This window comes from Tachyglossus aculeatus, chromosome 21 (assembly GCF_015852505.1).
Source record: "Tachyglossus aculeatus isolate mTacAcu1 chromosome 21, mTacAcu1.pri, whole genome shotgun sequence".
Classification (NCBI taxonomy): Eukaryota; Metazoa; Chordata; class Mammalia; order Monotremata; family Tachyglossidae; genus Tachyglossus; species Tachyglossus aculeatus.
Window position 1 is genome coordinate 52,869,385 of NC_052086.1, and position 16,095 is coordinate 52,885,479.

Here is a 16,095-nt window from a genome sequence, read left to right on the forward strand (position 1 = left end):
TGGTATTTATTGAGTGCTTACTATGTGCAGTACAGTACTAAGTGCTAGGGAGAAAACCATACAACAGACACAATCCCTGCCTAGGCTAACAAAAATGTCTAATGTCGCGGACTTTACATAGTGCAGACTCCAAGACAGACACACTCTCATGTCCTTCATGGGTTCTGTGGTCTCGGATGTCTCCGCACAGGTACATTCTGTCCTCCAATCTTCCCAGGCTAGGCATGCTAGTCTCCAGAGGGACAGGGAAAGTTGTTTGTCTCTTCTCCCTCTTACAAAATAAAAATGACACGGATGAGCCAGGGAATAAAGAGAGAGCCACATCCTGGTTCTCCTCTTGAGTAAGAAAACGGAACTAAAATATAGTTCCCTACTGGAATTATGATCATGGCCACATGGGCATCGCTGGGCACCTTTTCTTTTAATCAATCTATTATATTTACTGAGTGCTAACTGTGTGCAGAGCACAAAACTAAGAGCTTGGGACAGTACAATATAGCAGAGTTGGTAGACACATTCCCTGCCCTCAACCAGCTTACATGTAGAGGGGGAGATAGACACTAATATAAATGAAGAAATTGCAGATATGCATATAACTGTTTTGGGGCTGAGAGAGGGGTGAATAAAAGGCTCAAGTCCAAGTGCAAGGGTGATGCAGAAGGGAGGATCTGTCTTCATCCTCCTCCCTCTCCACACTGTCCAAGAAGTTTGCTCAGCTGGGCATTACACAGTAAGACATCTGGAAGGTAACCCATTTCTGCAAAGTGCAATCAATCACACTTATATACTATGTACAGGGCACTGTACCGCTCACTTGGAAGAGTAAAATACAATATAACAGAGCTGGTAGACACGTTCCCTGGATCCTTAATCACCACTAGTCCCAGTCTGTCTACTAGAGTGCTCTACATACCGTAGGTGCCAATACACACTAATGATCCCTTAAAGCCCCACTCATATTCCAGCCTGCACCTAGAAACAGTGAGTTTTGGGATGTCGCTCCAGTGCAGGTGCTCAGATGCCCGGGATTTCACAGGTGGGGCTATGGAAGTTTAGGGGACACCCTCCATTTAGGACCTGGCTGATCCTATGGCAATTCCACGCAGGTAGGCCCCAAGTTCTTGAAAAGTGAGAATTATGCTCGTAGGACAGCAAAGGGTTAGTTCAATAGACTGTCTACGCTAAAACTAGTGGGGAAGCACCGCGGCCCAGCAGATAAAGCACGAGCCCGGGGATCAGAAGGACCTGGGGTCTAATTGTGGGTCCGCCACTGTCTGCTGGGTGACCTTGGGCATGTCACTTCACTGTGCCTTAGTTACCTCACCTGTAAAATGGGGAATAAGACTGTGAGCCCCACGTGGGACATGGATTGTGTTCACCCTGATTTAGCTTCTACCCACCCCGGCACTTCATAAGGTGCTTGGCAAATAGTAAGCGCTTAACAAATATCACCAAAAACTACTATAAAAGGCAAGATGTCCACACTGGTTAGAGAGAAAAATTAGGATACTTGGAAGACTCCGGAGAGTTCATGGATGACAGACCTATGGTGGGTTATGAGAGGGGGAAAAATGGGGAATGTTTTAAGGTTTGTTTCTAACCACATGACTGAATGTGCCACCACTGGGAGAAAGAAAGAATCTCGGGCTGCAGAAGCCACTAGTTTGAGCCAAAACGACACCGCTTATGGTCTTGTTTCTGGCAAAGGTTATTCACAGAAAGAAGATGGAGGGAATCAGGTCTTTTCAAGTTAATGGTTTCCCATTAAGGACAAGGTTTTAGATAATGAGCTTCAGCCACAGAAGGCAAAAGTTGATCTTAAGAGGAAAACATCAATTAATAACATGCTTTTCCTTTTCAGGAAAATTTTGATTCCCGGGGCTTATAAACAGCAGAGCCCTGGCCCCTTCCACGCAGGTAGCATGGAATTGCGTGCATATTCCACGCAATATGATAGATGATATTTATCTATCATAAATGGATCATGTAGAGTTCGCCTTTATGTCAAAGATGCCACTGCCGACAGAGAGACTGCCTGGGAGAGACAATCAGTTGCCCATACACTATTCCAAACCACATTATGATCCATTTCCACAAATCGCTATTAATATCCTAGGCCTAGTCGCATCTCCTCCTGTCCAGAGCATGATGGATTCTTAATTCTAAAAATAAATTCCAAATGGGTTCAAAGTGATTTCACTACTCGCCAATTTGGGGATGATTTTTAGAACATCTGGTCTTCTCACCATGAATAGCCTGAGTTGCCCCAGGCGATGCTGAAGCTCATTAAACTGTGCCCCTTGAACAACAGTCCACTGTCAGCAAAGACTCCGTCTTGTCAGTCTAGGAGGAGGCTGGTCTACATATGGGTCAATCTGTACCAAGTGAAGGGGAAAACATAACCACTGAAATCCAAGTGGGGAAGCTGAGCCGTACCGAGGACGAATGAAAAACAATTTCCAGGATGGGCTATGGGAGGGAAGCCAAGCAAATAATGACTTGGAAGTGCAACCTCCAGCCACCAGGTCTATTTTCTAAAGCACCAATGGGCCTCTGGGCAGTTTTGAGCCAAACTCAAAAAGGAGAGCTATTTCTAGAAGAGATGACCTGATTCCCTCCTACCAAGTGGCTGGCTAACATCCTCTTCCTCTGTTTCCACTTCTGAATCCAGCAATGCCAACTAGGTTCTCCGGAAATTCCATCTGAAGTTGGGGGTTCATTCCAGTAGGCAAAAACACAATATAGCAGTTTGAGTCTCCCTTCCTCCCTCCTACACCCCTCCCTTCCTCTCCTTTCCCCCTCACCTCCCTCCTTCTTCTTCCTTCTTCCTCTTTCCTCCCATCTTCCTTCCCCTTCTCTCTCCCTCCTTTCTTCCTCCCTGCTCTCTGTTCCCCAGTGCTTCCACTTCCAGCCTTCATGATTGAAGGAGGAATCGAGGTAAGAAAGCACTGTTTGGAAGCCAGCGGGGGCTGCGTGACCCCACATCCACTCCCTCTCATGTTCCTAGCTGCAAATGGCCCGATGAAAGACAGGAAAGTTGCAGCGCAGGAAAACCAAGACAGAAGGGCGAGGGGCATGCACAGAAGGAGCTGGCGGGAGAGTGGGGCACACTGACTGGTTGAGCAGTCGCCGTCCCTTGTATTCTGCTTCTCCAGGGATCTACTTCTGCTTTGTACATATTTATTCTATTTATTTTATTTTGTTAATATGTTTTGTTTTGCTGTCTGTCTCCCCCTTCTAGACTGTGAGCCCGCTGTTGGGTAGGGACCGTCTCTATATGTTGCCAACTTGTACTTCCCAAGCGCTTACTACAGTGCTCTGCACACAGTAAGTGCTCAATAAAGCAGCACGGCTCACTGGAAAGAGCACGGGCTTTGGAGTCAGAGGTCAGGGGTTCAAATCCCGGCTCTGCCAACTGTCAGCTGTGTGACTTTGGGCAAGTCACCTAACTTCTCTGTGCCTTAGTTACCTCATCTGTAAAATGGGGATGAAGACTGTGAGCCCCCCATGGGACAACCTGATCGCCTTGTAACCTCCCCAGCGCTTAGAACAGTGCTTTGCACATAGTAAGCGCTTAATAAATGCCACTAAAATAAATAAATACAACAATGAATGAATGCTTCTGGCCTCTTTCTCTTTCAGGGTTGTAGGGTATAATTTTTAAAAGAAAATAAAATAAAATTTAGAAATGTTTTCAAATGATTTCTCTAACACTGTCAGCTTTCCATGGGCCAAACACAGCTCTTGGGCCTTGAATTTGATCCTCTTGGTGTAAAGCAAAAGCTTCAAACTTCTTCAGATTAAAACTTGCCCTCCTTTGGCCTGGGAGGGGGAGATCGGCAGGTGGGGAAACTAAAAAGGACTAGGGGTATAAAGAAATCACATTAAAGATGACTTTGTGTTTCTCACGGTGGAAGGTCTAGAAGCAACAACATTTTGTTAAATTGGCACTGGGCATATTTGCTGTATATATATGGTCCTAAGGTATACGCATTCTTCCTAGCCCTGGGGTATCCTAAAATTGTGATGGGTCAACAACCGCACTGTACTGAGTGAAATTCAAGGAGGGTCAACTACAATCAGTGATATTTACTGAGTGCTTGACTGTGTGTAGAACACTGTACTAAGTGCGTCAGAAAGCACAATACAATAGGTTTCGTAGACACATTCCCTGCCCACAGGAGCCAAGAGGTGAATGATTATTCTTCACTTCTTTCTTTAGTTTCTCTGACATTTCCCTGGCACCTGTCAGTGATCAGAAAGCAATTTGCACTGTTTAAAATTCAACCGTATCTGAGTGCTTACTGTGTGCAGAGCACACTACTAAGCACTTGGGAAAGTACAATATTACAGAGTCGATAGACACAGTCCCTGCCCACAATAAGCTTACAGTTTAGAGGGGGAGACAAGCATTAATATACATAAAGTCTGCTTACATCTGTGCAGTTGAGGGAGAGGTGAGAAAAGGGAGCAAATCTAACAGCAAGGGCGAAGACGCAGAAGGGAGTGGGAGAAGAGGAAATGAGAGCTTAATCAGGTAAAGGCTCATGGAGATGTGCCTTCAATAAGATTTTGAAAGTGGGGTGGGTAATTGTCGGATGTGAAGAGCACGGGCTTTGGAGTCAGAGTTCATGGGTTCAAATCCCGGCTCCGCCACATGTCTGCTGTGTGACCTTGGGCAAGTCACTTGACTTCTCTGAGCCTCAGTTACCTCATCTGTAAAATGAGGATTAAGACTGTGAGCCCCACGTGGGACAACTTGATCCCACTGTATCCCCCAGCTCTTAGAACAGTGCTTTGCACATAGTAAGCGCTTAACAAATGCCATCATTATTTATTATTAAGAGAGAGGGCATTGCAGGCGAGAGGCAGGATGTGGGCGAGGTGGACGGCGAGGTAGACGAGATTGAGGTTCAGTGAGCAAGCTGGCATTAGAGAAGCCAAGTGTGTGAGCTGGGTTGTACGAGAGCAGCGAGGTGTGGTAGGAGGGCGCAAGATGATGGGAGAAGCGCTTGGGAGAATACAATAAAACAGAGTTGGTAGACACTCGAGATAATGACCTCGAGGTAGCAGCAGGGTGAAGGGCCATGGATGGGGCAAAAAACAGACGAAAAGATCTGACACGCTAGCTTTCCATCAGGCAGCCATCCTGACATCAGAATTCCAAGGGTCAGACAAGGACCCTGGTACAGAATTTCAATGACATCAGACCTGATCGCAACCAAACCGATGATAGGTTGCTGCCTACAGTTAAGTTTGACCTTGACCCAAATCCGGGCAAAAAAATAGGAAGGAAAATGCATTTCCAAAAATATGCTTGCTCTGAGCTCATATACCCAAGGAATCAACAGGATTTAAGAGAATGACTCCACTAGAAGTTTTTTAAGTCACAAACCAGGGATAAGATAAGTTCTGAGTCAGACTGTGGACTTTCTATCTGACTTGGTCTTCCTCTGCCTCTCTTCCCTCAGACCCCGACAGGAAAAACCACAGACCTCAACAACACAGTACAAAAGCTCTAGCATCCTATCATCTGGTGGTGACTTTTCACACAAGAAATAGGAACCACTGGATGGGGGGGTAAGGTCGTCACAATTTGACTTAAAGAGACTGAGAAAAACAACAACAGTAATAACACCACTGGTACTTGTTAAGTGCTTAGAGAAGCAGTGTGGCTCAGTGGAAAGAGCACGGGCTTTGGAGTCAGAGGTCATGGGTTCGAATCCCGACTCCACCACATGTCTGCTGTGTGATCTTGGGCAAGTCACTTAACTTCTCTGGGTCTCAGTTATCTCATCTGTAAAATGGGGATTAAGACTGTGAGCCCCACATGGGGCAACCTGATCACCCTGTATCCTCCCCAGCGCTTAGAACAGTGCTTTGCACATAGTAAGCACTTAACAAATGCCAATTATTATTATTATTATTATTATTATTATTACTACATGCCATGCATTGTTTTAAGTCCTGGGGTAGATACGAGTTAATCAGGTTGGACACAGTCCCCGTCCCATTCTCATATCCTTAACCCCCGTTTTACAAATGAGGGAACTGAGGCATAGAGAGGTGAAGTGACTTGCCCAAGGTCACAGGACAAGAGGCAGAGTCAGGATTAGAACCCAGGCCCTTCTGACTCCCAGGTTCATGCTCTAACCACTAAGCTGTGCTGCTGCCACAAAAGGCATTTCATTCAATTCAAATTAACGCATGCATTCATACCGAGTCGCAGCTTTGAGACTGTACATTTCTTCTTACTCGTTGAAAAATGTTGCAGTGGTATAGTATGGCCTTGAAAATGAGCACTTGTGAAAAAGTCCAGAGCTGTAAAGAAGCCACTCAAGTGAAAAAGGTAGTAACTAAAAATATAATCCTCAGAAAACCCTAATATGAATAGTGTTGGCTTTAACCTTAAACGCACTGATCCCCAAGTGGAGACCCTTCCTTCCTCTCCCCCTCGTCCCCCTCTCCATTCCCCCCATCTTACCTCCTTCCCTTCCCCCCAGCACCTGTATATATGTATATATGTTTGTACATATTTATTACTCTATTTATTTATTTATTTATTTGTACATATCTATTCTATTTATTTTATTTTGTTAGTATGTTTGGTTTCGTTCTCTGTCTCCCCCCTTTTAGACTGTGAGCCCACTGCTGGGTAGGGACTGTCTCTATATGTTGCCAATTTGTACTTCCCAAGCGCTTAGTACAGTGCTCTGCACATAGTAAGCGCTCAATAAATACGATTGATGATGATGATGATCCTGGAAAGAGTTGGTTGGGAGGAGGGGCCGGAATCTTGGGCTGAGAGGTGGGGAAAGCCAGGGAGGAAACTAAAGTAGGGGAGTGCCAGAGGGGAAAGGGAGGCCAAGAGGAGGGCAAGGCCAACTGAGCCCAAGAGGGGAGAGGTGGACCTGAGAGACGCCTGAGTCCCTCACCTTGGCCCCTCCAACTGCACCTCGCTTCTCTCCTTCTACACCCCAGCCCGCACACTTCGCTCCTCTAGCGCTGACCTTCTCACTGGGCCGCCATCATCATCATCATCATCAATCGTATTTATTGAGCGCTTACTGTGTGCAGAGCGGCCGCCATCTCGCCTGTCTCACCGCCAACTCTTAGCCCACATCCTGATTCTGGCCTAGAACACCCTCCCCTCCTCAAATCCAACAGAAAAGTCCTCTCCCCTCTTTCAAGCCTTATTCAAGGCACGTCTCCTCCGAAAGGCCTTCCCAGACCAAGCCCCACTTTTCCTCATTTCCCACTCCCTTCTGGGTCGCCCTGACTTGCTCCCTTTGCTCTTCCCCTGTATATATGTATATACTAATGATGGCATTTGTTAAGCGCTTACTATATGCAAAGCACTGTTCTAAGCGCTGGGGGGGATGCAAGGTGATCAAGTTGTCCCACGGAGGGCTCACAGTCTTAATCCCCGTTTTACAGATGAGGGAACTGAGGCTCAGAGAAGTTAAGTGACTTGCTCAAGGTCACACAGCAGACATGTGGCAGAGCCGGGATTCGAACCCAGGACCTCTGACTCCAAAGCCCGGGCTCTTTCCACTGAGCCATGCTGCTTCTCAATAATAATGGCATTTATTAAGTGCTTACTATGTGCAAAGCACTGTTCTAAGCACTGAGGAGGTTACAAGGTGATCAGGTTGGCCCACGGGGGGGCTCACAGTCTTCATCCCCATTTTACAGATGAGGTAACTGAGGCCCAGAGAAGTGAAGTGACTTGCCCAAGGTCAACCAGCTGACAATTGGCGGAGCCGGGATTTGAACCCATTACCTCTGACTCCAAAGTCCGGGCTCTTTCCACTGAGCCATGCTGAAGGACAAATATACATTTGTACATATTTATTACTCTATTTATTTATTTTACTTGTACATATCTATTCTATTTATTTTATTTTGTTAGTATGTTTAGTTTTGTTCTGTCTCCCCCTTTTAGACTGTGAGCCCACTGTTGGGTAGGGACTATCTCTATATGTTGCCAACTTGTACTTCCCAAGCGCTTAGTACAGTGCCCTGCACACAGTAAGCGCTCAATAAATACGATTGATTGATTCCCCCCTCCCAGCCCCTCAGCACTTATTCATTCATTCAACCACGTTTATTGGGAGCAGAGCACTGTACTCAACGCTTGAAAAATACAATTCGGCAACAGAATGTACAGCACTTTCTGTAAATATCTGATTTTATTTGAATTGATGTCTGCCTCCCCACCTCTAGACTGTAAGCTCCTTGACGTCAGGGAATGTGCCTGTTTATTGTTGTACTGTACTTTCCCAGGCGCTTAGTACTGTGCTCTGCTCACAGTAAGTGCTCAATAAATACAACTGGATGAATGAATGAATGACAGAGGTCTGGGCTGCAGGTGGAAGGAGTGAGGGCCAGCAAACCAGAAGGGCAGAAGCCCATGGGAGGTCAGAGCCAAGAGGAGCCTGGGGGAGAAGAAAAAGGAAGTTGGGTGAACCAACCAGTGAAAGGAAGATGGGAAAAAAAGCCGACGGCAGGTTGGAATAACGGGATGGGACCCGGAAGAGCCCGGATCTCGCAGGCTACTTATCTGGACCATTAGTACAATGCGTTCATTCAATCGGATTTACTGAGTGCCTACTGTGTGGGAAGCACTGTACTAAGCAATTGGGAGACTACAATGCCTAACACAAAGTCAGTGCCGTAAGAATTACTATAATAATGAACCGACCAACTGGGCCAGAGGGGCCGGAGGTACAGCACCAGCTGGGGAACAGGGAAAGATGGGACCAAGAAGACCAGGGGAAGAGGGCTAGGCGGGGCAGACAGAGGAGAAAACCCAACGTTTCCACAACGTGAATGGTCCTCTCCTGAATTTCTTCGGGCTATCATCATCAATCGTATTTATTGAGCGCTTACTATGTGCAGAGCACTGTACTAAGCGCTTGATAACAGTCAACAGATAACAGATCGATAACAGTCACTCTGAGGGGCTCAAACTTTTGTGGGCCTACTTGGGTACGTCTCTGCAGATGGTGGGGTCGATGCAACAGCACGTAGGTGTGGCTGGCCTAAGACAAAATAATTGCCTTCTCTCCTGGCCACTGCTGAGGGCACACCGACATACCCTCCAGAGGTGAGGACAGAGAAACTCCCCAATCCCTCCTTCCTGCTGGATTTCTGTGTGGTTTGGGCAGAGAATCACTCCCTGGCCGGTTGGCCTCACGCGTCCGCCCACCACACAGCTCCCAAGCAGCGTCGGGAACAGAGGCCGGCCAGCCCCAGGGAAGCAAAGGGCCCGGCTGCTGCCCGAGGGGTGCCCCGGAATTTGCAGTCCTTTGCCTGGCCCTGACAGCATCCAGGGCTGCCCACATTTTGAGGGACAGGACGGGCACCCTACATAAGCACCCAAAACGCTGGTTCCCCAGGTCACCCCGGCAGATTTCTGGCACCCAACCTGGAGAAGTTGGGCTTCATCCGATCACTCTGATTAACTTGGCTGTCCTTATCTGTCCTTACCCGATCACCTCTCCGCCAAGCTAGCTCTCTTCCTCCCTTCAAGGCCCTACTGAGAGCTCACCTCCTCCAGGAGGCCTTCCCAGACTGAGCCCCTTCTTTCCTCTCCCCCTCGTCCCCCTCTCCATCCCCCCATCTTACCTCCTTCCCTTCCCCACAGCACCTGTATATATGTATATATGTTTTATACATATTTATTACTATGTTTATTTATTTATTTTACTTGTACATATCTATTCTATTTATTTTATTTTGTTAGTATGTTTGGTTTTGTTCTCTGTCTCCCCCTTTTAGACTGTGAGCCCACTGCTGGGTAGGGACTGTCTCTATATGTACTTCCCAAGCTCTTAGTATAGTGCTCTGCACACAGTAAGCGCTCAATAAATACGATTGATGATGATGATTGATGATGTACATATCTATAATTGTATTTATATTGTCTCTCTCCCACTCTAGACTGTAATCTCACTGTGGGCGGGGAATGTGCCTGTTACTATCGTTATATTGTACTCTCTCAAGCCGTTTGCACAGCACTCTGGACACAGTAGGCACTGAATACAACTGACAGACTGAAACTCGAGAATCACTCCCCTGGGATAATGTTATTTTTTTCCAGTGTTTTATGTTATCAAGGAAGAATCCAGTGTTGACAAAATGGACATCTACTGACTGAGTTATCCAATCCGTTTGGCCACAACCCATTTAAAACACGTGCAACAATTTTCTATACTCTGGTCACGTGAGTGATGGCTATTGGTTCCAATTTGGCCGCCCAGGGACCATCATCATCGTCATCAATCGTATTTATTGAGCGCTTACTATGTGCAGAGCACTGTACTAAGTGCTTGGGAAGTACAAATTGGCAACATGCGACCACTACGAATGGCGGCAGCAAGTGAAGCTCAGATACTCTACTAATCCCAGTTTGGGATGGGCTGGAAACAATCACCTTTGGCTCATGGTTTTGCTCACGCCACACTGGACACGGACCAGGTCAAAACACTAGGCTCTCGTGTCTGAAGGACGGCAAGAGGCTTAACTTGACTGGAGCGAAGAGCAAAGAGAACCAGCGTGGCTCAATGGAAAAGAGCCCGGGCTTTGGAGTCGGAGGTCATGGGTTCCAATCCTGGCTCCACCGATTGTCAGCTGTGTGACTCTGGGCAAGTCACTTCTCTGTGCCTCAGTTACCTCATCTGTAAAATGGGGATGAAGACTGTGAGCCCCCCGTGGGACAACCCGATCACCTTGTAACCTCCCCAGCGCTTAGAACAGTCAATCAATCAATCGTATTTATTGAGCGCTTACTATGTGCAGAGCACTGTACTAAGCGCTTGGGAAGTACAAATTGGCATCACATAGAGACAGTCCCTACCCAACAGTGGGCTCACAGTCTAAAAGGGGGAGACAGAGAACAGACCCAAACATACCAACAAAATAAAATAAGTAGGATAGAAATGCACAAGTAAAATAAATAAATAGAGTAATAAATATGTAATAAATAAATAAACAGTGCTTTGCACATAGTAAGCACTTAATAAATGCCATTATTATTATTATTATTATTATTATGATCAAAAAGCAGGTGAAGGCAGTATGGTCAAGGTGGGTAAGGAGGGGCACAGCACTCCGAATATGATGTTATGCAAGAATCTACAGGCTCCGACTGAACTGATGAGACCACCACCTTGCAATCCCCCCCTAGAGTTGCAACATCCACTGAGGCAAGGTAAACACGGGGATCATTTGCCTTGATGACCCGTTCAGATAAAAGCTGGGAAAAACAATTTAGACATCCTTCAATGAAAAACAAAACCCTCCCAAGAGCAAAGCAGTGTGGATTTGTGGAAAGAGCTTGGGAGTCATGGGTTCTAATCCTGACTCTGCCACCTGTCTGCTGTGTGACCTTAGTCAAGGACTAAGCGTTGCCCACTCACACCTATTTCCTAGTGGCCTTTCCCTTAAATCTGGACCCACACGGAGGGGAACACAGCTATCTGTAGAAATCCGAGTGGATTATGCGCCTGCTGAGGCAGAATTATCCCATCCCTTTGGGCAGTTCCCTTCCAATCACTCCATGGTAGCAGCGTGGTTCAGTGGAAAGAGCCCGGGCTTGGGAGTCAGAGGTCATGGGTTCTAATCCCGGCTCTGTGACTTTGGGCAAGTCGCTTAACTTCTCCGTGCCTCGGTTCCCTCATCTGTAGAATGGGGATTAAGACTGCAACCTGATCACCTTGTTTCCACGCCAGCACTTAGAACGGCGCTTGGCACATAGTAAGTGCTTAACAAATGCCATTTTTAATTAATTAGTATTTACTGAGCATTTATCGCATGCAGAGCACCTTATTGGGTGCTTTGGAGAGTACAACAGAGTTGGCAGCCATCTATGCCCCTGAGTAATTTACAATTCAGGCCACCAAAAACCAGACCTATGTCAGCAGCCAACCGTACTACCTCTGGACTGGAATATCCTTCCTCCTCAAATTCGTCAGACAATTACTCTCCCCCGCCTTCAAAGCCTAACTGAAGGCACACCTCCTCCAAGAGACCTTCCCAGATTAAGCCCCACTTTTCCTCACCACCCACTCCCTTCTGCGACCCCTTCACCACCACCCCCCACCCCCACAGCACGGCTCAGTGGCAAGAAAACAGGCTTAGGAGTCAGGGGTCATGGGTTCTAATCCCGGCTCCGCCACACGTCTGCCGTGTGACCTTGGACAAGTCACTTAACTTCTCTGAGCCTCAGTTACCTCATCTGTAAAATGGGGATTAAGACTGTGAGCCCCACGTGGGACAACCTGATCATCTTGTATCGCCCCTGGGTGCTTAGAACATAGTAAGCGCTTAATATATGCCATCATTATTATTATATTGATGTCCATTTACTTGTATTGATGTTTTATTCCCTGGCTCTAGACTGGGAGCTCACTCTGGGTTGGACTTGTCTCTACTGCTGTAACATACTTTCCCAAGTGCTTAGTACAGCGTTTGGCACACAGTAAATGCTCAATAAATACAACCGTGTGACTTTGGGCAAGTCATTTAACTTCTCTGTGCCTCAGTTAACTCATCTGTAAAATGGGAATGAAGACTGTGAGCCCCACGTGGGACAACCTGATCACCTTGTAACCTCCCCGGCGCTTAGAACAGTGCTTTGCACATAGTAAGCACTTAATAAATGCCATTATTATTATCATTATTATTATAGAGAAGCGGCGTGGCTCAGTGGAAAGAGCCCGGGCTTTGGAGTCAGAGGTCATGGGTTCGAATCCCGACTCCGCCAATTGTCAGCTGTGTGACTTTGGGCAAGTCACTCAACTTCTCTGTGCCTCAGTTCCCTCATCTGTAAAATGGGATGAAGACTGTGAGCCCCCTGTGGGACAACCTGATCACCTTGGAACCTCCCCAGCGCTTGGAACAGTGCTTTGCACATAGTAATCACTTAATAAATATCAACATTATTATTAAAATGGGGATGAAGAGTGTGAGCCCCACGTGGGACAACCTGATTACCTGGTATCCCACCAAAGCGCTTAGAACAGTGCTTGGCACATAATAAGCGCTTAACAAATACCAACATTACTATTAAAATGGGGATGAAGAGTATGAGCCCCACGTGGGACAACCTGATCACCTTGTAACCTCCCCGGCGCTTAGAACAGTGCTTTGCACATAGTAAGCACTTAATAAATGCCATTATTATTATCATTATTATTATAGAGAAGCAGCGTGGCTCAGTGGAAAGAGCCCGGGCTTTGGAGTCAGAGGTCATGGGTTCGAATCCCGACTCCGCCAATTGTCAGCTGTGTGACTTTGGGCAAGTCACTCAACTTCTCTGTGCCTCAGTTCCCTCATCTGTAAAATGGGATGAAGACTGTGAGCCCCCTGTGGGACAACCTGATCACCTTGGAACCTCCCCAGCGCTTGGAACAGTGCTTTGCACATAGTAATCACTTAATAAATATCAACATTATTATTAAAATGGGGATGAAGAGTGTGAGCCCCACGTGGGACAACCTGATTACCTGGTATCCCACCAAAGCGCTTAGAACAGTGCTTGGCACATAATAAGCGCTTAACAAATACCAACATTACTATTAAAATGGGGATGAAGAGTATGAGCCCCATGTGGGACAACCAGATTACCTAGTATCCCCATTCTAGTGCTTAGAACAGTGCTTGGCACATAATAAGCACTTAAATACCAATATTAAAATGGGGATGAAGAGTGTGAGCCCCACATGGGACAACCTGATTACTTTATATCCCCACCCTGGTGCTTCGAACAGTGCTTGGCACATAGTGAGCGCTTAACAAATGCCAGCATTATTATTAAAATGGGGATAAAGTGTGAGCCCCACATGCTAGTATCCCCACCCTAGCGCTAAAAACAGTGCTTGGCACGTAGTAAGCGCTTAACAAATACCAGCATTATTATTAAAATGGGGATGAAGAGTGTGAGCCCCACGTGGGACAACCTGATTACCTTATATCCCCACCCCAGTGCTTAAAACAGTGCTTGGCACGTAGTAAGTGCTTAACAAATACCAACATTACTATTAAAATGGGGGTGAAGAGTGTGGGCCCCACGTGGGACAACCTGATGACCTGGTATCCCCACCCTAGAGCTTAGAACAGTGCTTGGCACATAGTGAGCGCCTAATACCAACATTATTATTAAAATGGGGATGAAAAGTGTGAGCCCCACATGGGACAACCTGATTACCTTATATAGTAATAACGACGGTATTTGTTAAGCGCTTACTATGTGCCCAGCAATGTTCTAAGCGCTTACATCCCCACCCCAGTGCTTAGAACAGTACTTGGCACATAGTGAGTGCTGAACAAATACCAACATTAAAATGGGGATGAAGAGTATGAGTTTAACAAATACCCACATTAAAATGGGGATGAAGAGTGTGAGCCCCACGTGGGACAACCTGATTACCTGATATCCAAGCCCAGCGCTCAGAACAGTGCTTGGCACGTAGTAAACGCTTAACAAATACCAACATTACTATTAAAATGGGGATGAAGAGTGTGAGCCCCACGTGGGACAACCTGATTACCTGGTATCCCCACCCTAGCGCTTAGAACAGTGCTTGGCACATAGTGAGCGCTTAACAAATACCAACATTAAAATGGGGATGAAGAGTGTGAGCCCCACGTGGGACAACTTGATTACCTTATATCCCCACCCCAGCGCTTAGAACAGTGCTTGGCACGTAATAAGCGCTTAACAAATACCAACATTACTATTAAAATGGGGATGAAGAGTGTGAGCCCCACGTGGGACAACCTGATTACCTAGTAACCCCACCCTAGTGCTTAGAAAAGTGCTTGGCACATAGTGAGCGCTTAACAAATACCCACATTAAAATGGGGATGAAAAGTGTGAGCCCCACGTGGGACAACCTGATGACCTGATATCCCCACCCTAGTGCTTAGAACAGTGCTTGGCACATAATAGGCGCTTAACAGATACCAACATTACTATTAAAATGGGGATCATCATCATCATCAATCGTATTTATTGTGCGCTTACTGTGTGCAGAGCACTGTACTAAGCGCTTGGGAAGTACAAATTGGCAACATATAGAGACAGTCCCTACCCAACAGTGGGCTCACAGTCTAAAAGAATAATGATGGCATTTATTAAGCGCTTACTATGTGCAAAGCACTGTTCTAAGGGCAGGGGAGGTTACAAGGTGATCAGGTTGTCCCACGATGAAGAGTGTGTGCCCCACGTGGGACAACCTGATAACCTTATATCCCCACCCCAGCGCTTAGAACAGTACTTGGCACGTAGTGAGTGCTTAGCAAATACCAACATTAAAATGGGGATGAAGAGTGTGAGTTTAACAAATACCCACATTAAAATGGGGATGAAGAGTGTGAGCCCCAAGTGGGACAACCTAATGACCTTATATCCCCACCCCAGCGCTTAGAACAGTACTTGGCACATAGTGAGTGCTTAACAAATACCAACATTAAAATGGGGATGAAGAGTGTGAGCTCAACAAATACCCACATTAAATTGGGGATGAAGAGTGTGAGCCCCACGTGGGACAACCTGATTACCTGATATCCCCACCCTAGTGCTTAGAACAGTGCTTGGCACGTAGTAAGCGCTTAACAGATACCAACATTACTATTAAATCAACCTGGTATCCCACCCCAGCGCTTAGAACAGTGCTTGGCACATAGTGAGCGCTTAACAAATACCAACCTTAAAATGGGGGTGAAGAGTGTGAGCCCCACGTGGGACAACCTGATGACCTGGTATCCCACCCCAGCGCTTAGAACAGTACTTGGCACATAGTGAGCGCTTAACAAATACCCACATTAAAATGGGGATGAAGAGTGTGAGCCCCACGTGGGACAACCTGATTACCTGATATCCCCACCCTAGCGCTTATAACAGTACTTGACACATAGTGAGCGCTTAGCAAATGCCAACATTAAAATGGGGATGAAGAGTGTGAGTTTAACAAATACCCACATTAAAATGGGGCTGAAGAGTGTGAGCCCCACGTGGGACAACCTGATTACCTGATATCCCCACCCTAGCGCTTATAACAGTACTTGGCACATAGTGAGCGCTTAACA

General features: G+C 46.6%; 1 protein-coding gene across 1 annotated transcript in view; it reads right to left on the minus strand.

Moving 5' to 3' along the window:
* Nucleotides 1-16,095, minus strand: part of TRAP1 (TNF receptor associated protein 1) — a 79,764-nt gene that overhangs the window by 51,957 nt on the left and 11,712 nt on the right. The gene's annotated exons all lie outside the window — the stretch shown is intronic.